The 17,976-nt window shown below is 44.6% G+C and overlaps 1 protein-coding gene across 1 annotated transcript in view; it reads left to right on the top strand.

Moving 5' to 3' along the window:
• Nucleotides 1-17,976, top strand: part of COL8A1 (collagen type VIII alpha 1 chain) — a 92,996-nt gene that overhangs the window by 59,807 nt on the left and 15,213 nt on the right. Inside the window, exon 2 of the mRNA XM_066621971.1 lies at nt 9,261-9,371. The gene's annotated coding sequence lies outside the window, so the exon portion shown is untranslated. The remainder of the gene's footprint in view (nt 1-9,260; nt 9,372-17,976) is intronic.

Below are 17,976 nucleotides of genomic sequence, written 5' to 3'. Positions count from 1 at the left end.
CTGCAGCGTTCATCTGTTTCTCTTCATTTAATCTCACTATGTTATTTAGGGCCCAGTACTATTCCTCATTAGCCCATAGCTCACCATACTGCTGACAGTGTGCACTGAATACTATGAGTGTGTGAGGACCCAATCCTATCCAATTTTCCAGCCCTGGTGCAGCCGTGCTAATGAGGCGTGCACTGCATCCTGCAGTGGGGGAGCAGTCATGGACTCCTCCTCAGAGTAAGGGAATGTTTATTCTCTTACATCAGAGCCGCATTGCACCTGCATTGGTGCTGGAAAATTGGATAGGATTGGGCCCTGAGTGCGTGCAACCAGACAGCCCAAGTGAGGTAAATACAAATCTTTTTTACTTACCTCCCTGTAGGTCACCTCGCATCCAAACCACCACCACCTGCTGGATGCAGCACACACTCCATTGGCACTGCTGCATCAGTGGGGGAGGCTTTAGTTAGGATTGGGCCCTTAGTTTTGTTAAGTGGGCTACCTGTTATCTATTCTTTACAAGTAGGTAAGTTTGTCTTCCTCCATTTTTTTTCTTACACTCACCAACCTTGCTGCTAATAATAAATTTGACACCAGTTTGACTGGAGTCAAATTTATTTATTAATCATTAATAATATTAATAATTAATAATTAATTTGACACCAGTAGTTTATGATACCTGGCATATTCTCTCTATAGTCTAAATAACCCTGTGTTGAGATTAAACCAGAATCTGAATTTAGTGATCTTTATGATTTTTGGAGGTGTGTGAGCATCGTTGTCCAAAACCTTTGGACTTCTGGACATTGTGGTGATGGTTACTGTTGTCACCTTCAGCCTCAAGGAGGTCTGAATTGGAACTGTGGTTGTGAAGGATTGTTAAAGGCAGTGGCAGGCATCCTACTATAGGTATGGCTAAAGGGGAGTCCTAGTAGATTTTCACTTGGTAGAACTTCATCACAATGGTTTTGTTCACTACAGATATCACTTTATAATAAAATGGTAGCTTATCACTATTGATGTAAACGTCATCCTGAATGATTTGTAATCAGATGAAGTTAGCCCTCTTACACCAAGCATGCCTTCCATCCATCTGTCTGTCAGTTCATGAGCTGTAAAACTGGAATCACAAGTCTCAGCTGTGTTCCTACAACTCATAAAAGATCATCTGTCAGCCCAGCATCTTGAATTAGCCCAAAGGGAATTTTCTGGGAAGCACCTCCCACCCACCCAGTCGGCTTCAACTCAGACAGACATTGGCATGGCTTGTTCAGAACATAAATGTCTCCCTCTAGACAAGAAGGATGCATTTGAGCAATCTTGGCTGCTGTTCTTATATTCAAACGTTTATTTTAGCAACTTGTCTTCAAGCTACCCGACTTCCAGCTCTTACAGAATTGAATAGGAACATGAAAAACAAAGGAAGTCATTGGGTCTGATTTTTTTTAAAAAAAACAAAGGTTACCCTGGCTCAAAACTGTACTGTAACTTTTTTGTAATAGATTTCTAAAGTCATGGTTAATCAAAGTGTACAACAGTTGTTGTTGCAAATGTTTGTAAAATAATGCCACAGGAGGCTGAAGTGTGGAAGACAACACTCTTCAACTCTTTGATCATACAACTACTGATCTCAAAGTGGCTGTGACAGGGATGGTGTCATGGGTAGCCCCTGGGGCCCACCCAGCTGGACTGACCCCTGAACTTTCAGTACTGGTGACAGCAGCGGTCCAGTGCACCACTGACGAGAAAACAGGAAGTATCATTGAGGGCGGGGCAGTGCAACCCAGAATGCTACCTGATGCTGTCTTGGGTCCGCTGCCTCCATCCTACAAAAACCACCGAAAGCCTTGTCATGTTCCTCATGTGTTGCTGTAAAGCCTGGACTTTTGATCTCTGAAAGTGCTGTCCCTGTAAATGAAATGAAATGCCTTCCTCCTTGTGACATTTGCTTCCCTACTCCAGTATAAGCCCATGCCAGGCCATGCCAGGTCTACTCCAATCTGTTCCAGCGCTTTAGCTAGCACAAGTCTATGTGGACCCAGGAAGGTGGACTGAGGCCGGAAAGAGGAGTTTAAACTTAGTGGATGCCCAGTCACTTAACCTACTCATTTTTCAGTTCTCATCCACCCTGTTACCCACCTCTGTCACTGCCACATTCCACCCACCCCCTGCCTCCCTCCTATTTCCTATGTATACTCACTTGGGTCAGTGGGCAACTGGAATCCACTGGCATGTGGAGCCATCTGCTCACAGCCTGTGGTGGTGACCAGGCCACATGCTCTGGAGTGTCACCTTTTGCGACAGCCAGAAGGCACCTATCATGCTGGGCTTGTTCTGGTGGCACTAGGTGTCTTTAGGATTGGGACATAAGCCACCTTCCCCTATGACTAATGATTTTTAAATAAATATACACTCACGGAACACTTGTGGTTCCTACTCTAATGGCATCTCTGTAATCTGAGTGCTGGTTTAATGTTTTTGGCCAAACACTTTTGGCAACGTTTGTCATCCTAGGGTTCTTTGTGTATGGGAAAGAAATTTTTATACTTTTCATGTGGGGGTGGGGGCACAAAAGTGATGAGAAATTTTGAGATCAGAGAAGCAGCTTACCAGCAGCTCTGGGAGACAGCTATACTCTTAAAAAAAGAAATTAAAAACAGTGTAGTCTGATGGAGGCTGCCAGATTAATAATAATTTGAGAAATGTAACCTCCCTAGTCAAAAAGCTTTCTGGTATCTGGAAAGAGCATCCTACTTGACATTCATGCTACTGGCTCCATAATAAAATGACTTTAAAAGCAGTTCTTGACAATACAGGCAACATCAGTTGCATGTTGAAATAATCTGAACCCCACATGTGAAACAATTCTGTGAAGTGAGTGATCTGATTTTTTTTTTTTTAAACAACGGATTTTGGCATGCGGCAAATATTTGCTTGCATACACAGCAAAATACAACATCTGCAGTCATCCTCGATTATGATCTGTACAGTACTCGGGTATCAGTTCCTACATAGCCACATGAAGTGAATAAACTGTGTTACTTGGCATTTCTAAACTATTCACCAAGAGGGTGGCCATTATTTCAGAATCCATTTTGGAGCTGCTTTATACCCTTGTACGCTGAAATCTTGAGGCATTGATGTTCTTAGATTAGAGTTCAAAACAGTGCAGTGGCGAACCTCCCATTCACTCGATGGGGCAAATGCCCCGGGCATCAAATCTCACGTAGCTTTAGGACCCCATGGAAGCCTCTCTGAGGCTCCTGATGGGGTCAGAAACTATGCTTCTGGTTTGCCAGAAGCACAGTTTAAAGCGTCAGGAACCTTCAGGAGGTTTCCCCGACATGTCCTGGAGTCATGTGAGGCTCCAGGTAAGTGGAGAGGGTAGATGGCATCCTGTGGGGTGGCGCCACCATGGACCTTTGCCCCAGGGTGTGGGGCTGGGGAGGTCAGCCACTGAAATATTGCTATGTATAGTCAATTCACCTATGTCACCATTATCAGCTCTTTTGCAGAATTGTCCATCAAGCACTGCACATTCATGTTAGCTTTTTATGGCCTGCACAGCTTCTGCAATTGCCTGTTCTTTGTGACCCCATGCAAACATACACTCCGTTCCTACACTGTCTGTGCAAGTTCCAGTTAGACAAAGAACGTATTGTATTCTTTGGTTCTCTAGATAAATATTTGGGATGTCCCTAAATGCTTCACTTGTAGACATTTGCTAACATTCTCTCCCTTGCCAGACCATTTTATTAATTGTGTGGATGACAAATGGAATGGGCATAGTTTGTTACATGGCTGCAATGAATACCACTTTGTCTGCAGCACATGTAATTGTAGAGGATCCAACTACATTCTTTCAGTCTGTTCATCTTCAGACAGGTCAGTTTAGGCAACATTCCAGCTGAAGCTCATGAAATGTATCACTAGAAAGTGCTGAAATTTTGGAAGATTGCAGTCATAGAAAAGGAGAATAATTGCTCCCTTGGATCCTATGTCCTCCTGATGATTAATTTTGGAAGAATCCGCAATTCTGTACAGCAGTGTTTCTCAAACTGTGCTAGCTCAAGACTAGGTGGGTCTTAAGCCAATTGCAGGTGGGTTCCCGTTCATTGCAATATTTTATTTTTTAATATATTAGACTTGCTGCTACCATTGTATGAGACTGCATTTGGGAAATGTTACAGACCTGTACTTTTAACAAGCTACTATGTATATTCTTTTAACAATGATAGTAAATGGGACTTACTCCTGGGTAAGTGTGGGTAGGATTGCAGCCTAGGATTGTTAAAAATTTTCCTGCTTGATGATGTCACTTCTGGTCATGACATCACTTCTGGTGGGTCCTGACAGATTCTCATTCTAAAAAGTTTGTTCCTGTGCGAAATATGTGAGAACTACTTCTGTACAGTGTTGTGGTTACAACAGAAAGTATTCTCCATTATCTACCTCAAATTGCTGTGTTCTGTCTCACAAGGATAAATAAAGCAGAGTTTGGACACAAGTTCTGTTTGTTCCCCTCCTGTTAGTCTTCAGTGGCAGCCATTGCTTATATATGATAGGCCAGCGGTTCCCAAACCTACCGCAGTCATGGCATCCTTCTTCTATAGTCCCCTGTCGTAGTGGTGCCATTGTGCATGATCACATGAGATTTCGTGCAATCTCGACCAGGTGAGCTGGGAAAAAGGGCCACTGAGGACATTGTGGGCTGCCCCTGAGCAGAGGCATACCTGGGGGGCAAGGGGGGAGATGCCCCAGATGCCACACCTGCAGGGGCAGCACTGCCAACATCCCCAGATAGGCTAGTACACAGATGTATGCCAGCCTCCCCATGCTGATGTGGGCTCCAGGGCAGAGTGTGCCAGCCAAGCTGGGGGGGGGAGGTGTGGGAATGGCAGGGAAGAGGCAGGAGGGAGGTGTTCCAGGGTGGTGAAAGGGAAGGTGGGTGGCAGGCAGGATGATGGGTGGGTGAACGGGGAGCAGGAGGTGGGGCCAGGATCTGGCAGGTATGCTAGATCTTAGCCCTGTTCCCAGGCAGCTTGGGCCAGTCCTGGGCTGCTCAGATTTGTGCCACTGATTTAGGTGGACCATTCTGGTGTCCTCACATTCCCCTTTACCTGGCCTGACCACCAGCCAAGGCACATCTGCCTACTCGTGAGTAAACACGACTGTGAGGCTGCTTCACTTTCCATAGGGCTCAATAAACTCGCAGCTGGGAGGGGGGACCTCCTTCTCAGGTGTTTTTGGGGGCTGCATTCATTGGATCAGGACCATTCTGACATCCTTGGAGTCCTCTCAGCCTGCCCTTTCCGACGAACTAAGGCAAGTTCGCCTACTTGCGAGTAAACACATGATACGGCTCACTTTTACTTTCCATAGGGATCCATTCATTTTTTCTTTCTGGTTTTTTGGCCATAACTTTTGAAGGAAAGGAGCTATTTCAATTCTGTTTTTTGCATTCCACTGGACATTCAGCATCCAATGGTGTATGGCTTGATAGGGTAGCTCCTAAAGCCGCAATTTCAGCACATCATCCCCCCAGAGTGCGTCACCCCCCGTGCATCACCTGGTGCGGCCTGCACCCCCCGCACCCCCGTAGCAACACCACTGCTCCTAGATAATATATAGCATTGCAGCCTAGGAATGGATGGGATAAATTCCACTGTACTCCTGACTTTAAAATGGGCCTGAAGTACTGCCTTAGAGCCCAACCCTATGCATGTAAGAAGTAAGTCCCATTATAGTCAGTAGGTCTTACTCTCAAGTAAATGTGGATAGGATTGCAGACTTATGCCCAATCCTATCCAATTTTCCAGTGCCACTGCAGTTGTGCCAATGGAGTGTGCACTGCATCCTGTGGTGGGGAGGCAGTCACAGAGGCCTCCTCAAGGTGTGGGAACATTTGTTCCCTTACCTTGGGACTACATTGTGGCTGCACCGGTGCTGGAAAGTTGGATAGGATTGGGCCCTTAGTTATCTGAGTACATAAGAACAGGGACGTAATGTACTGCCCTGGTGTCCAGGGCAGTAAAGTCACGTTGTCACATGACATCATGACGTGACTTCCTGGTTCTCCCCAAATAAGGGGGTCCTCACTGTGGCAGCTTCGCACATCCCATTCCTTCTCCTATGCAGTGCTTCTTCTGTAACTAGGGTGGAGCCTAGGGCAGTCATGTGCCCCCACTTGGCATAGCAGTTGGGGCAGGTGCCCCTCAGGCTTCACCTTCATTATGACTCAGCATTTAAAAAATTCCAATTTATCTAAAAAAATGAGAAAAATGGTAAAGTGGAATGAGGTGAACTAAAGAACGAAGGGAAAGGGCACCTTTCTGTCTCTGACTTAAGCTAAGACTTTTGCAGCAAAACCCCTCATACTGGACAGATTTTAATTATTTGTATTCTTTGTATGCCGTTGACCACCCAGCCAGTTCTAAAATGTTAATCCTTAATCCTTCGCATTGCTTTAGTAGATGTTTTGTGGTCAGCTAGTATGTTTTAGTTCCTCTGAATAAATTCTTTTTTAATCCTGTTCTATCCCTTGTTGGCAACCTTCAGTCTCGAAAGACTATGGTATTGCACTCTGAATGGTGGTTCTGGAACAGCATCTAGTGTGGCTGAAAAGGCCGATTCGGGAGCGACAATCCCTTCCATACTGGGAGCAAGTGCAGTCTGTCCCTGGTCTGTCTTCCTGGCTATGGGCCTTCCTTTTTTGCCTCTTTGCCTCAGACTGTTGGTCAAGTGTCTCTTCAAACTGGGAAAGGCCATGCTGCACAGCCTGCCTCCAAGCGGGCAGCTCAGAGGCCAGGGTTTCCCACTTGTTGAGGTCCACTCCTAAGGCCTTCAGTTCCCTCTTGCAGATGTCCTTGTATCGCAGCTGTGGTCTACCTGTATGGTGCTTTCCTTGCACGAGTTCTCGATAGAGGAGATCCTTTGGGATCCAGCCATCGTCCATTCTCACGACATGATCGAGCCAACGCAGGCGTCTCTGTTTCAGCAGTGCAGTCTTGTTCTATATACTGATCTGAAACAGGGCAAAGTGTAATTAGAGCCATATGTTCTCCTCCTGGCTGGTCTTCATGTGGCACCAGAAACAGCATCCTCCCAAGGACTTTGCTGCATGGCTACTGTAATGTGTTATATAGCTCAAAATGTGGCCCTTCCAGACCATGTGGAGCATTTCCACACCAGCAACAGCTGGCATTAGGCTCGTGCATTTCTGGTGTTGAGCCTTTCCATGGGATCCACATAAGAAGGCACACAGCACATTACATTAGTGGCACAGGGGGCTACTGATACAAAAATCCAGACAGCCATTAACAGCTAATGAATTACAGCCCCCTCCTATGCATTCTTACCCCAGAAGTATGTCCCACTATGGGCTTACTACCCATAGTGCTTACTGGGCTTAGTACCCTGGGCTTACTACCAGGTAAGTGTGTATAGGATTTCAACTTTCATAATTAGGCTGCTTACTGCATCTTCATTGCTGCAGGAGCAACTTCCAATTCTAGAAGAGCATCTTCTAATTCTAGAATTTCTCTGGGCAATATGACGTTGTTATTTAAGAAGAGTATCTATAACCATATGCAAAGTATCTTTTCCTCTCCACAGGGAAATTTCAATCAGAAGTTGCTAACGAATGATTTCCCAATCAGAGACTCTGACCTAGTTCAGGTGCAGTGGTGGAGCCAAGATTTGACCATCTTTAATGGGGTTCATGCTTGCATGTTCCCTCCTCTTCCTTTCCTGCTACAATTCCTTGCCTTAGTTCGTGCAAAATATGTGGATTGCCAAGACATTTAAACTAATTAAGCTTTGTTTTGTGCAAGCTGTTATTTGCCTCCAAGCCAGAATGTGAAACTATGGCTTGAACACTTAAACCGAGATCTTACTGTGAGTCCTATTCCAAGACACTAACTACTACACCACACTGCTCTAGTGTACTATACAATAGATGTAGTATACTGAAACCATGCTCCTGATCTGTTCCAAAACACTGGAATATCACTATATCTTGTGTGAATGCTCAGTTATATAGCATACTTTGATCTGCCAAGGTTTGCCAAAGGCTCCCCCACCCCACCACTTAGCAGATAATATCAAGACCTGACCAGAATGCTGTTTTCTCATGTTCCATTTTAACACTTGCCACTTTTACTTTCTTTTTACAACTATGCCTGGGCTAGGAAACGAGTGAAAGGCTGTATAGACATATGCACAAACAAGAGAAACATAGAACCAGCTTGGATACTACTTTTCCTGCCCAAGTCACCCCTTGCATTTAAAGGTGTGTTTGCACATTCTGGCCCCTCCCTTCAATTCCCAGTAACGATTCCTAATCAAGGTTTATTAGCAGTGCCTGTAGAGGGTGGTTTGGATTACCTTTTCCCATGACACAATTAGGGATACTCACCAGGTAAGTCAGGAGGGGTCCAAGATGTACAAGTGTTGTGCATGTGCCCATCTTTAAACACATGGGGCTGGTCAAATGGGGAAAGTATTATCCAGTCCAGCTCAGAGAGACACTGTGCAGAGAAACATGTTAACTAGAATGAGGAAAGAGGGTGATCAAAGAGAGGGGGCATAATCCTAACCTGTGCTGATACAGCCAGGCCACAGTGGTCTGCAGTATATCCACTGCAGGTTAGGAGCAGGCTGGAGGTCACCTTGGAGGCAAGGGGATATTTTTTCCCTTATGCTATGCTGAGCCCCGGACTGCCCTTATGGGGCTACTTGGATCTGTGCTAGCTATTTAGCTGGCTCAACCCCATACAAGGCTGCCAGACCCAGGAGTGGGGATTAGGATACTGCAAACACTGCTGCCACCAGTCCTGCCCCCCCCTCCCAGGCCCAATTCTCCACTCCCAGGCCCAATAATGCCTCCTCTCCATCCCTGGAATGCTCTCCTGCCACCTTCTCCTACCTCCTGCACTTCCCAGTGCAAACAGCACAGGGGCTGTATGCACCCTTGGACTCAGACCGGTGAAACTCAAGGTTAGTTAGGAAGCTCAGTGGGTGGCCTTTGAGCCAGTTACCATCTCTCATTCTAACCTACCTCACATAGTTGTTGTAAAGTTAAAATGGGGAGAGAAATAAACTTATAAACCTTACTGAACTTGAAGGGGGGCCAGGATAGAAATTAGCAAATACTTTAAGGTTGAAAATTCTGTTCAGATGCTTGATTGTTTTGCAAAGATGTGGCCATTCTGACAAGTTGCAATTATGTATGCCATAGTCCAAACTATAACCTTTTAACTTGCTTTTTCTAGGGGCTGGCAATTAAAATATATATTTGCTCACCAAACTCTGATGAAGAATCTAAGCTTCTGAAAGCCCAAGTGCACTGATCCACAATTCCACATTCTCATCAAAGTCTTAATGTAAGTTGCCTGTTACAGCTCCAAGTTATTTGAATACAAATACTAAATCTGAACATGACTGATTATAAACTCAGGCACTCTTAAAATAATCAGGGCTCCAGAACTCAACTGGTTGCTATATGCTTAGTGCTTAAATTTCAAGTTTAAAAACAATAATCTGCTGTGTAGAATAATTTGTTGAAATTGTCAGTACTTTTATGCAGAGAGCTAAAGAAAACACCACATTAAAGATATCCTAGTTATGGAAAAGTTGAAGGGGTGGTAACTTAATGGAACATTTAGAGATATTTGTACAATTGCCTTTGTGTATTTCAAAAGTTTCTCCTGGAATTTTCTTTCAAAGCCTCCATTGCAGAATTTATGTGGAATGGATTCCTTGGCAATAAATGGAATTTGTCATCCTCCCTTTCATTCTTCTCTGAGAAGTATTAGTGATCTCTGGGATATCATGTGTCATTATGGTTGCTATCATGTTTGTAGTATATTAGAGAGCCACCGTGCTCCAATGTAATGTAGTCACTAAATTGCTTGACTGGGACCAGGATTCAAAACCCCACTTTTATTGGATGATCATGGGCCAATCGCTATCAGCTGGATCCTATGCAGCTTTGGGCTGTTGTGTGGAAGCACTTGCAACAGGGGAACAGAGTTCTGCTGTTGCTAAATGGCTGCCAGCAGCACATGGAGCACTGCCACAAGAGGAGGCAAGGCTCCCCATCAGTCATTGGACCCTACCACAGCCACCAGAGCAGGTAAGGGGAAAAAGTGGGTACGAAGGGGGTGGATCCAGCTGCAGTGGCCCATTCTGGATCCTATCTCTTTCATCAGCCCCCTTTTTCTGCTTGGACTCATGCCTGCTAAAAAAAAATGGCACAGGTCTGAGGAGACTCATTGTGTAGTGGGAAGGAGTAAGGGGAGTTAAATCTCCTTTCTGCTCCAAAGCTTCCTGATCCACCAATGGATACAATGTGCTCTTGTATGGTGCAACTGCACCAGAAGGGGGCAGGATGGATAGGATTGGGCTCTAAAGTACCTTACAAGTTTGTTGTGCAGATAGAGGGGTTGGGGGAATTGTGAGCTCCTTGAAGGAAGGGTGGGATAGAGAAGTGATAATAAATATCCAGAGCAGAACAGAAAAACAGTATCATGTTCTGTGTTTATTATTTCTGAGCACAACTATTCTGGAAATGCTTTAGACAAGTAGACATGAGCTCATAGTATCCACAGTCACCCTCTGTCTTTGACTATTGTCTATTCTCAAGTGTGACTTTTGGAAGAGATCTTCTTTTGCTTAAAAAGAGGCTGCCTGTATTCTGGCTTTATTAGTGGTGTGTGTGAGTGTGTGTGTGTGTGTGTGTGTGTGTGTGTGTGTGTGTGTGTGTGTGTGTGTGAGAGAGAGAGAGAGAGAGAGAGAGAGTGTAAACTATCCTTCGGTTAGAGAATTACAAATTCTTGTGATTCTTCAGTTGTTATAAACAAAATATGTATCATCCTAAGTGAGGAAAAGACATGAAATGCTTTGCTGGAAGCTTGCAAAGAAAAGGTCTGGATCTATACAAGTGGTTTTAAATGTGCTAAGCCCTTTAAGAGGTCACTATATTTAATACTATTATAATCCTTATTTCACACTAGGGACTAGTACATTGAGAAGTTCTAGTTTGACAAGTTCACAGCAAGTTAACAGACTAAACAGAACTTGAGAACTGACTCCAGTGCTATTCCTTTCATCAAATTGATGCTTTCTCTTTCCAGAATAACAAGCATCTTGTGGCACCTTCAAAGCTGTCAAACTTATTGCAGCATAAGTGTTTGTAGATGGCAGTCCATATCATCATCATCGAGTCGGGATGTACCCACAAGGTCATCTAATCCAACCCCCTACCAAAATCCTCCTACAGCATCTCCAGTGGGTGTCAAGCTTCTGCCTGAAGATCTTCAGTGTGGGAGAATCCACCACCTGCCTTGGTAATTGATTCCACTGCTGAACTGCCCTTACTGTTAATCATCATCATCACCATAAGATGAATCTGGCTGAAATGGACTGCTGACCACAAAAGCTTCTGCTACAAGAGATGTTTTAGTCTTGAAGGTGCCACAAGTCTCTTTGCTGCGTTTGCCACTACAGACTAGCACAGCTACTCCTCTGCAACAGATGTCAAAGAATAAACTGTAGGAACTCTAAAGAATCTGGAAAGTAATGAAGGTTGAAAAATGTTTGCACATATACCAGAATGAGTATTTATCTACAGTGATCAGCCTGCTTTACAAAATTAATATCACATTGTCGATAAAAACGTACCCAAGAGTCAGAAATACTGGCGTTCCATGCAAACATATGTGGCAGGTTCAACCTCCCAAACTTATAGAGCTCTGTCAAGCTTTCAAGCTTGGTGTCATGTGCCAAAGACATTTGTATCCAATAGAAATTCTGGTCTTTAACCAAAAGCAACACTGTAATTGTCTCCACCAAAAACAGGAGGTCCTCCTTTGGATCTCCTGTCCTAAATCCCACGCACTTCCCCCACAAATGGAACTGCTGTTTTATAAAATAGCAAGGGGGGGGGTAGTGCATTAAATGAATGCGGGTGAAAAGAAGATGTGTGTTAGGAAAAGAATTCTTTCAAAAACTTGTCATAGATCAGAACTACATCCATTGGGCGTCTTCAAAAGCTAACTTAAAAAAAAACAATCATGTGAAAATAATAGTCAGACTTAAGGATTTAGATTTTTCTGCTAAAGTAACAAAATATTTGAAGAATGCATTTGCATGGATCTCAGTTGCTTCAGTCTTTCTTGGATTCCTTTGCTTTAATCCAATGTAGCATTGGCCCGACTTAACCATCACCAAGTGCCTGTATAAGATACTTAAGAAAAATAATGTATTTTTTGTTAAAACTCTCTGAAATTAGAGAAAGAGAAATACATCCATCCAAAAATATGGCACAAATAAAAGAACTCTATGTAATGAATACTCTTATTTGAACCAAAAAGCAGAAGAGAAATATAATGGGGCAACCTCAAAGGTGCTCGCCACCAGGTTGGTATTGATTACACAGCTGCACTTGAGAACCTTGATTTGAGATTACAGGCACAATGCAGGATAAATTTCTCATGGTTTAAGTGATCTCTTGTCTGCAAATTATACCATTTGGGTGGGGATGGGTCAACAACCAATCACTTTGCAACAGTGGAACCCAAAGTTAAACTGGTGTGATCACTATTGTTGCAGAGCAAGCTTATGCTGGCAGGGAAACAGTAACACAAACTGTGGGAGAGGATGACTCCTGAGTTAGCATATGGTCACTAGTCCTTCCTTCACTGCCCCCAGAATTGAAGGAGTGACCTGTGTAGCTGGGATCCTGTGCTCCTTTAGCAATTGGTCCTGTCTTGTCCGCTGGTACAAAGTTACACACCCCAAATAGGTGTTGTAACAAAAAGCACATTTATCATAGTCAATAGAGAGTCCCAGACACCAAATCCCCTTCTTTCCATTCACATGGGGGGGGGGGTAGAGTTCTGACAAACATAGTCACCAATCATGGACAGCACCAGGAGTATAAGATGAAGCCACAGGAAAGGAACTCGGCATAAATATGGCATTAGTTGGGTAACTGGACAAAGTGACCTTTTTAACTGATAGTTCTCTTTTGTTTAGAAGGGACAGAGAGTAACTGTCTCTCTACGGTATATCCAGCACAGCATTTTTTTTTTTACAGTGGCTCTTTGTTGATAACTCTTCTGTGTCTTTTTTTATAAATTATAAGTCCCTCTGGATAGGGAACTGGTTCCCCTTTCCTCCCATTTATTTTGTTATCTATTTTGCAGACTGCCAGATCAGGCCAAAAGCCCATCTAGTCCAGCTTCTTGTATCCCACAGTGGCCCACCAGATGCCTCAGGGAATATACAAGATAACAAGAGCCCTGCATCCTGGTCTCTCCCCCTTGCATCTTGTATTCTGAGGTAGCCTACATCTAAAATCAGGAGGTTGCACATACTCATCATGGCTCATAACCTGTGATAGACTTTTCCTCCAGAAATTTGTCCAATCCCCTTTTAAAGGTATCTAGGCCAGATGCCATCACCATGTCCTGTGGCAAGGAGTTCCACAGGGTACTTCCTGTTAGTGTCCTCACTATTGCCTCCTTTAACTGCTACAAGTCTAATGTTCTTGCTGTCTGTTTCCTTTTTCATAAAGCTTCCTTTTGCAAAGAGTTTGCAAGGAGAGGTGAGTCAACAACATAATGGGGGAGAGAATTAAAGAACTGACAAACATAAATTCAACAGGTACAGCTTTACCTAGTGTGGAATGCTGCATCTGTTAACTCCTCTTACAGCTGTCAAACAGAGGAACACTACAAGAACATGAATGTTTGCAACCCTGTTCCTCTGTGATGCTGTCAGAACTTGCTCCACAAGTGATACTGTCTAATAAACACTACCTGTTTTGGTTGTGTCTCTAGTCTCATGATGGTTAGTGGATGCCCCCAGTGTGGCTTGTATCTTAACTCAAATATCTTCAGAATGGGACACACAATGGGAGGGAGGCAGTGGGTTCTCCAGCACAATACACCATCAGAGTCGTAAATCCTCTCTTACCCATAGCCTTGTCACTGGAGCACAGAAAGAGTGGCCAACACACTGAAGGAGTTCAATCTCAAGCAAATCTTCCTCTCCATTTTCCCCTGAATGAGATTTCCTTCAGATAGGAAGGTTTCATGGAGGGGAATGAGGGAGGTTGAGATCTTGACACTGTCCAATTTGCAATAAGAAATCAGAACCCTTTTGAGATTTGCAATGCAGTCCTAAGCTGCGCTGGAACAGGCAGGCTTGTGCTGCATCCAAGGCAGGATTGGGGCTGAAAGTGGCTCAGCCGTGAGCCAGGGGAATCTCTTTCTCTTACCCTGGGTAAAGCCACAGCAGCCCCAATAGGGCTACTTGGATCTGAGCCACCTCAGGGTTAGAATCCGGCATAACTGCTGGATCCTGGCCCTGCCCACCCACTCTGGGAACGCCCACCACCTGCCCTCCCCTGCCCTGAAACACCTTCCTCCTGCCTCCTCCCTGCCCTTCCCAGACCCCTGCATCGACTGACGCAACGCACCCTGTTGCTGGGGCCCACATTGGTGTGGGGAGGCCGGTGCAAGTCCATGCACTGGCCTAACCCCACTTATGTTGGCGCAAAAGTGCTTTATGGCACTTTCACATTGACATTTGTTCCCTTAAACATCTAAATCCAACTTAAAAATAGTGGTGAACTTTGAATTTGTTTCACCTCCCATTCTGTAATCTAGTGTATAGATTACAAAGTATATATTATAAGAAAACCATTATGTTTGGCCCTGTTTTGGTGGAGGTGTTGTAAACAGTGTGATAGGGGTGGGGTTCTTTAGCACTTTGCCCCTGCCATGCTTCCCAGTCCCAATTGTGCCCCCACCCCAGGCATGGGGGTGTGTGAAACTTCATTTGAAAGCCAACATATTGTTTAGGGCAGTGTTTCTCAAACTGTGGGTCGCAAGCCAATTTCAGGTGGGTCCCCATTCATTTCAATATTTTATTTTTAATATATTAGACTTGATGCCACCATGGTATGTGACTGCATTTGGGGAAATGTTCCAGACCTGTTCCTTTAACAAGCCACTATGTATATTCTTTTAACAGTGATAGTAAATGGGACTTACTCCTGGGTAAGTGTGGGTAGAATTGCAGCCTAGGATAGTTAAAACTTTTCCTGCTTGATGATGTCACTTCCGGTCATGACATCACTTCCGGTGGGTCTTGATAGATTCTCATTCTAAAAAGTGGGTCCTGGTGCTAAATCTTGAGAACTACTGGTTTAGGGTGTCTGCAATCAGGATCAGAACCATTGTTTACATAGTGGGGATGTACTACCTCATGCTACCCTACCTACTATGGTTTCACCCCATTTTGCTCCCCCATTGATGTGCGACTTAACACACACAGAGAGAGAGAGAGAGAGAGAGAGAGAGAGAGTGTCTTGGCCTTTTAGGTTTGAGTGTGTGGCTGAGCCTGGGCTCAAGGGAAATGTAATGCTTGAACCCAGCCTGGCTGTCTGCTGGAAGAGAAAGGAATCACTTTCCGCTGTAAGTGTGGCAGTGATAGTAAGCCCAGCTGTGTCCCTGGCTTGTAAACAGCCACAGCATTCATTCTTCCTGGTCCTCTGATATTTTGGGAAGGAGTCTTGGCCTTAGAAGTGACCGTGTCAAACCCATAAGCCATTGGAACACATTTCAGAATTTACTTTAGACAAATCCCCCCCCCCATTCCTCACTTTGTTTGGGGAACTGTCACTAAATAAGTGATGACGGAGAAAGGAAAGGTGGAGAGACTGGCTTAGGGTCTGAGTCATGAAGCCTCAGTTTGTATTCTGTGTAATGAGCAAAAGTCACAGTTTGCCGTGAAAGGTCACCTGGAATTCATGCATTCTCGGCCTCCTCGCTTTGTCCAAAGGAACGTATCAAATCTACAGCTTCTGCTGCTGCCCCTAGCTGCTGCCCCAAGGTGGTTCCTGTCCAGAATCAAATGAAAGCAGTGACAGGAAAAAATGAGAAAAGCTGGAAATGCTGGTGGGACTTTATTGCTACAGCCAGTCAAATTATTACCAAATTATTGCTAGGAAATACAATGGCTATTCAAGCTCCATTTGCCCTCATCAACACAATATTTGGAACACTGGAGATTAGTTTTCACTTATTTGGCACTTTTCATGGATAGGGCATAAAATCCTTCTACCAGACTTTAAAGCAGTAAGACTTACAGCTCAATCCTATTTAAATCACACCCCCACCAAAGCACCTATACCACCAGAGTGCATGCTGCACCCTGCCAGGAGGAGCAGGGTGTAGGAAAAGGTACGTTTGTTCCCTTGTGTCAGGGAATGGATCTGAGGGTATGGGTCTACTTTTGCAACCCTTGCCTCAGGGAGTGGGTCCAAGCCAACGGGTCTACTTGAACCTGTGCCAGCAATAGGTGGCACAAGTTCAAGTGGACTTGGGTTGGTGGATTGAGGCTGGGAAGAAGGATAGGATATTGGTGGAGCTGCTGCCACCAATAAACATCCCCTTCCTGTTCTTACACATCCCATCCCCATCCCAGTCCCTGCCTTGTTCTCACACACCCCCATGCCAACTTATCAGCATTGGGGCTCCCACAAAGTCTGCTGTTTCCTGGCTGCTGCCACTCATCATTTGGCTACAGGTGAGTGACTATGGCTAGAGGTGGAAGCAAATGGTATTATGTGCCTTTATTTCATTATCACCGAAAAATCTCTATGTATGGCACATCTTGTTTTGCAGCAGGCAAGACACAGCAGACCCAGAGGATTGAGCCATCAGTCCTTGTATACTGGCATCAAGTATTCAACACACTTCAGATGTATTATTATTAATAGTGGTAGTAATAATAGTACTTATTGTATATTTCACAACCCCACCTACAAAAAAGACAAAGTGGTTTACATAGAGAAATGAATGAGAAAACAGTTCCCTGTCCCGAAAGGTCCCCCATTCTGAAAAGAAGCATGAGGGAGACATCAGCAAACAGCCACTGACAGGGAGCAGGATTGGTTTCTCCCTGAGGCTGGCTAAGATACGTGCCAGTCTGGCAAGAGATGTCCCCCTCCATCGGCCCACTCACCTCCATCTTCCTCCTTTGCCTTGGATGGAAAAAGGAAGAGGGGGGCAGAAGGGAAGTGCAGGAGGATGGTAAGATTCAACTTTTCCCATGTCACACAATTTAGACAAAATGTTAGATCAGAAAAATGGCTCAAGATAAATCCAAGCAAGCCATCAGGGTTCGATAAGTTGCAGTCTTGGATGTATTTAGAGCATTAACATAGCAGATGGCTCGCTACGCCAAAAAGATCCGTTTGCCATGGCTCCACTTAATAGCTCTTATGTTAACAAAAGGGTCCCATGAATTGACACCATGCATTATGACACCCAAAGAAGAAGATGATTTCTCTTGCAGGAAATAATGTGGATTCCAGCTGCCAAAGGTGATGATTTTGCACATGGGCTTCTTTGGGATCTGTGTATTGATTCTGAGAAGCTGTGATTGGTCATAGCTTCTCCAGCATGTTGGGCTGCATGCAGAGCTTATTCCAGGTTATTTTGCACCCTAGGCAAGAATAACTACTTGCACACACACACACACACACACACACACCCAAATTTTTTCAGAAGACTTTATAATTAATTATATTCCATACCGCTATTTGTGGTATTTATCTTAAAACAGAAAATATAAATTGTCAGTTGCATTCTCTGTGTGGACTGAACAACTAATCTGTATCAGTGGTGTTCCCAGAGGGAGGGCAAAATGCTTAGATTTGCAACACACCCCGTAAGCTGCCCCTTGTCATCATCAGAGCCATTCTGAGCAGCAAGAGCAAAAAGGAAGAGACGCCTCTGCATTGCTCTTGCCACTTGAAATGGCTCTGATGAGGGGGAGAGGCAGCTTGCAGGTCACTTTGAGGCACCTTGAAAAACTTAGTGCTTTGCTCCCCCCTGCCACTGATCTGTATGCCACTGATCTGTACACCTGAAAGGTAAGTATTGCACCCCTCTGAGGTCTGGGCCCTAGGCG

This window comes from Tiliqua scincoides, chromosome 3, assembly GCF_035046505.1.
Source record: "Tiliqua scincoides isolate rTilSci1 chromosome 3, rTilSci1.hap2, whole genome shotgun sequence".
Lineage (NCBI taxonomy): Eukaryota > Metazoa > Chordata > Lepidosauria > Squamata > Scincidae > Tiliqua > Tiliqua scincoides.
This window is presented reverse-complemented; position numbering and strand designations above follow the sequence as displayed.